Source organism: Zea mays, chromosome 3 (assembly GCF_902167145.1).
Source record: "Zea mays cultivar B73 chromosome 3, Zm-B73-REFERENCE-NAM-5.0, whole genome shotgun sequence".
Lineage (NCBI taxonomy): Eukaryota > Viridiplantae > Streptophyta > Magnoliopsida > Poales > Poaceae > Zea > Zea mays.
This window is the reverse complement of record NC_050098.1, coordinates 16737785-16743360: the sequence shown is the minus strand read 5'-3', so window position 1 is coordinate 16743360 and position 5576 is coordinate 16737785. Positions and strand designations below refer to the sequence as shown.

At 44.2% G+C, this 5576-nt stretch overlaps 1 long non-coding RNA gene across 2 annotated transcripts; it reads right to left on the bottom strand.

Annotated features, from left to right (window-relative positions):
* Positions 1-828: 828 nt before the first annotated feature.
* LOC100216917 (uncharacterized) lies at positions 829-5433 on the bottom strand. 2 transcript variants are annotated; one of them, XR_004857081.1, is made up of 3 exons: positions 4315-5433; positions 3161-4215; positions 829-2984 (listed from the first exon to the last, which is right to left on the bottom strand). It is a non-coding gene; the product is annotated as an uncharacterized lncRNA (long non-coding RNA). The 2 variants fall into 2 exon arrangements; XR_004857080.1 differs by having other exon boundaries at positions 2348-4215.
* Between the last annotated feature and the right edge of the window lie 143 nt (positions 5434-5576).

The window sequence follows — 5576 nt, the reverse complement described above, 5'->3', positions numbered from 1 at the left end:
TGATGTATATGTGATGATTATGTGATATATCTTTTGTTTGTTTGGATGGAATAACAAAAACAAATAAAAAGGGGTAGTTTGGTCACATTGTCGAGTGTTATGACAATAGTATTCGGCAAAGAAGGCACACCTGAGAACCGATAAAGCTTCGTTGTTGAGTGTTGTTGTCGAGATACTTGTCAAAGGAACTGGCAAAGGGGCCCACTGGTTCTCCTGTTGTCGAGAGCTAGTCCAACTTGCACTTGGCAAAGACAGATCCTTTGCCAAGTGCCTCCCAATACACTCGGCAAAGGAACTGGCAAAGGGGCCCACATGGGGCTTCTTTGCTGAGGGCCGGTACAGAAGACACTTGGCAAAGTCTGCGTCACCATCAATTGGCGCCAATGACGGTGACTTTTCTTTGCCGAGAACCAGGTGGCACTCGGTAAAGTCTTTGTCGAGTGCCCAACAAAAAGTACTCGGCAAAGAAGTCGTTGCCGATATACAGTTCACCGAGACTTCTTTGTCGAGAGTCACACTCGGCAAAGACTTCGCCAAGTGTTTTCCAGGCTTTGCCGAGTTCTTCAGGCACTCGACAAAGCAGTTGTGTCCCATAGTGATAGTCTTAGTCCGAAAAATAGTCTTTACTCTTAGTATTATATTTAAAGTTTGTCAGCTCTTTCCACAGCTTCTTATCATTGTTGTACATGTACCTCCTAACCTAGGATGCCAAGAAACAAACTTTACAGCATGTACAGCCCTGAGACCGTATATCGGTTTTCAAAGTATAAAAGATAGTTAAGAGGCTAGTACATAATACAATACTGAGTCTCTAGATCATAAATACAATTAAGAGAATCATGTAGAGACAGACTCTCCGTGAAGGGCTTGTCTACTATATTTTTTCAATTAAGGCACTTACAACGACATTAAATATGTCGTCTCTAATAAACAGCCACGTAACCAGCAATTAAATGAAAAAATCCAACGTGGACGCTAATTAAGGAGGAGAGAGACATAGGTCGTCCTTTTGTGGAGAGATATCTTCGGCCCGTGCTCCAATGCAAGAGACAGTAACACAATCACTGTATGCTACTTTGGCCCTTGTTCTACACATGAATTAAAAAATTTAAAGACAGTATAAACATACAATCCATTATATGACTTGTTATTTATATTGTACGTACATGTTTTTCAATACACATATAGACAATTGGATGCCGTTTGGTTCACATATTGGTAATGTAATAGGTAATCGATACCATTATATTATGTTTGTTTAAATCTAACTGTAGTTGATACCACACTAGAAATGGAAATCAACTTATTTAAACTTGTTACCGCCGGTATTCGAGTGCGAATCATTACCATTACCATTTACGTTACATTTCGTGAACCAAACGGCACCTTGTTGTATGTGGGTCGTACATGCCCTCAACTCGTTAGAAACCCCACAAGTGATCCTATATTAAGTGGAATTGTATCTCCTAAGTTAGGAGACAAACTAAATGAAAACTTAAATAACCATTGGTAGGACCTAGAATCCTAGATATATACTAGCCAGTTTTCCGTGCTTTGCTACAGTTGGTATATATCATATAAATAGGTATTGAGATATTTATTCAAATATAATTATTGTTTATTTCTAAACACTAAGATACTTGTGGTCTAGTGGTTATTCCTAAATTGCTGAAGCAGAGGGCGTGGGTTCAAGTGTGGTGTGGTAGCTGCGCAGGCGGTGTCGGGTGCTGAGCAGACACAGTAGCGAGCTACCGGCGTTGGGGGTTTCATACAACAGTAATTGAGAAAGCGATGCACGGGTGCTGGGTGTGGGGCCCACAGGGCACAGCGCCGGAATGAAGTCGTGATAACACTATGTGCCCACACTAGATTCTTAATAGAGTACTCTCTCCGTTCTTTTTTATTTATCGTGTTTTAGTTCAAAAATGAATTAACCGGTGACAAATATTTGAGAACGGAGGGAGTAGTATAGATATGAAAGTATGGGAGGACCATAAGCTAGTCTGCTAGATTAGATTGTTGGTCCATTAAATATTGTTGGTTCAGTGGCCAATTCTGTCGGTGTCATGTATGTGAGAAGAAAACGAAAACAATGGATTTCAAGATGCATGTGCTAGTCTGCTAGAGTCGAAACTCCATCCTGCCTACGCTCCTCCCTCTTCTCCGTCCTCAATCAGCACCCGCGCATGCCCCTTTTTGCCATCGCACAACTGAGATACAGTTCTCGGCTTATTGCATAGTATATGCACTAGTGTCTTAACGCGCGCCCTGCGCGCGTTTTTTATACAATTCTACTAAAGATGCCTATATAAAAAGAAGAGATATTATATATATATAAAGGTATTGATATAACATAATATTGATGCTTCTTTTTTACAGGAACAAATACAAGATATGATGATATATATAATCTTGATACTATTTCTAAGTTGTTTATCATCCAAATATAAATATAAGTTGCAACGCATATACTTTTACTAAAACAGATCATGGCTTGTTTGTTCCGGTAATTAGGGTGAGTTGTGTTGCTAATATCAAATTGGGTCATCATTGATCATCATATATTATTTCTGATGAGGTGAAGCAGTTGTTTTAAAATGCAAGGGATGGCAACCTAAAATCAGAAGATTTATGAGGTATTAACTATGTGGGGGATGTTTTGCCTAGTATTTTTCCTTCAACAATTTATATTGTGCTATGCTGTGGACATTCCTGCAGTTATTATGGAGTAATTGTTAGTTTATTATTCATACATAGAAAGGATACCTGAATTTAAGAAATTAAACAACTAAGCTTACCTTACAGGGAACATTTATGTTTCTGAAAAAGGGACCACAAGCATATAATCTGTCTTAGTGATTCGTGAGTATATCTAAATATGAAAATTCTAATCAGATGTTGCATGTTATGTCTCACTTCACACTTAAGCTTTGCCGGTGCTGATCGCCATTATGTAGTAAGTTGTTGGACCACGCCACTAAGCTCTGCAACAGTAAAACAATCTTTGTATTTGGGTGACGGTCGAACGGGGTGATGGGAACACATGGGTCTTACTCGTCAATGAGTAGGAATGGTGTGGGTCTGTGGGGGGAGTGCACGAAGCGGGAGGATAGAAGAAAACCCTAACACCAAGAAGACACAGGTCTAAGAGTGTAGGTACCTGCAGTGCGAGGGAGAAGAGAAAACAGAGGCCATCAAACACGTGGGGAGGAGGGCACACAGAGCGCGGGCTGTCAACAGGGCCGATGTTGCCGACGGAGACGATGACGGTTGATCCTTTCTCCCCTTCTCGATATAAGCATAGTTATGCGTCATTATTTCAGCAAATCACTAAGAAGTCAGCAAAAACGTTAAATACAGACCATGTCTACAGTGCCAATATTACTGAAAAAATGTGTACAATTCTATCTACTATGTGAAGATGACATTGACATGTAAATGCAACTATGTATCCAATCCCTGAACATTGGCCATTGCTTACCCTCTTCCCATGAGAACTTTATTGGCTATTCATTTCTCAGAAAGGATTTTAATCAATTCCATCGTTAGTGAAGTTGGAAACCCATAGGGACTCTAGAAAATATTGAAACCAACAAATCTGAGATGATAAAAATCTGACCTTCACATATAATCTAGTGTGTTGTAGATTGTATTGCAGACCCATGCAGGATATATGCATCAAACATTTTATCTTGGTTCTTCCTTTTCAGCTTGCTACTTTCCTTCCTTGTCACACATTTGAAAGTACTAAGTTCAGCAAAGTCATCACCGTACATGGTACACCATCTTGATGTTATCCACACTAGCACTAAGACAATACTCTCATATAAACCGAATCACCATTTTGAACATGAAGACATGCAGATACGAAAACCAGGACATATAGTAGACCTGCAAGCTTCCCGGTCAAATCTACTATATGGCAATGCCAAAGAACTCAACAAATACCTTTGGTTCCACTCTGCAGAAGGAAGGTCGGTCTACCATCACAATACATCAACAAATTGCACTTACTGAAATTTGCGTCGCACACAGTTTATGGTACAAGCAGCATACTTTTTTAACCAGATCTTCAAGATTGGATTGCGTGTATTTGAGATCTAGCATAGATTAATAAAATAAAACTAATAATCATGCAAAAGAATTGCTATGCCTATCTCCAGGTTTCCCTCCTCCATGTCGATGCCTTCATTCACTAGACCCATGCTGAACAACCTGCAAAGGGCAACAGCCAGCCACGCCATCAGAACCAAGGGAAAGGAGCAGAGCTGGACCATGCCGCGGAGAGGCTACACTACAGAGTTGGGAAGGAACCTAGCCCAAAATGTCCAAACCCCGTATCGCGACTTGGACTAGACCCATGCTGGAGAAGAAGTAGTAGGCCGAGAGGTGGTCATCAACGCTGGCACCGCCTCAGAGTGGAGTGGCAGTAGAGCCACTTGCCGCGACCTTTAGCATCCCTGCAAACACAACAGTATACTCAATCTATTACATCATTCAGTAGCAACAATAAAATCATTCATGGGCGTGTAGAAATTCTAGTAAATTCTTGATTTATCAGGCTCGTGGAGGGCGTGGGAGGTGAATCCGTTGGCCGTCCGACATCAAGGGGACGGTCCTCTGGCGAGGGGTGTAGGTGGGGGTAATCTTGACACTGGCTGCGTGGCAGGGGCTTCGAAGGTGAAGTCATCCGCCTGGGCGGTGCTCCTAGCGGGGTGGGGGAACCGCCAATGGCGAGGGAGGGGGTGGTGGAGTTGCTGGCACCGTGGTAGGCCTGGGCAGAGCTCCTGGCGGGGTGGGGGATCTGCCGGCGGGGGGGCAGGGGGTGGAGTTGCTGGCACCGTGGTGGGGCAAATGGAGCTCCAAGCGGGGTTGGGGGCTTCTACAGTCTGGAACCTTCGTGGGCGTCGCAGAAAGAACAGAAAAGAATAGGATGCTTCGCTGAACGCCTGGACGTTGATGAGGCAACGAACGGCCGAAAAAATTTGCGCCGACGATTTATCAGGCTCGTGGAGGGCGTGGGAGGTGAATCCGTTGGCCGTCCGACATCAAGGGGACGGTCCTCTGGCGAGGGGTGTAGGTGGGGGTAATCTTGACACTGGCTGCGTGGCAGGGGCTTCGAAGGTGAAGTCATCCGCCTGGGCGGTGCTCCTAGCGGGGTGGGGGAACCGCCAATGGCGAGGGAGGGGGTGGTGGAGTTGCTGGCACCGTGGTAGGCCTGGGCAGAGCTCCTGGCGGGGTGGGGGATCTGCCGGCGGGGGGGCAGGGGGTGGAGTTGCTGGCACCGTGGTGGGGCAAATGGAGCTCCAAGCGGGGTTGGGGGCTTCTACAGTCTGGAACCTTCGTGGGCGTCGCAGAAAGAACAGAAAAGAATAGGATGCTTCGCTGAACGCCTGGACGTTGATGAGGCAACGAACGGCCGAAAAAATTTGCGCCGACGTGGACAACGTAGTTGGGCTCGTTTCTAACCGGCTTTAATATAATAGAAATGCCCACAGTAAGTCGCCTTGCATTCTGTATGAGGTACAGTATTTTTACAGTTCTTGAATCGTGGGAAGAAGAAGAAGATGGAATCG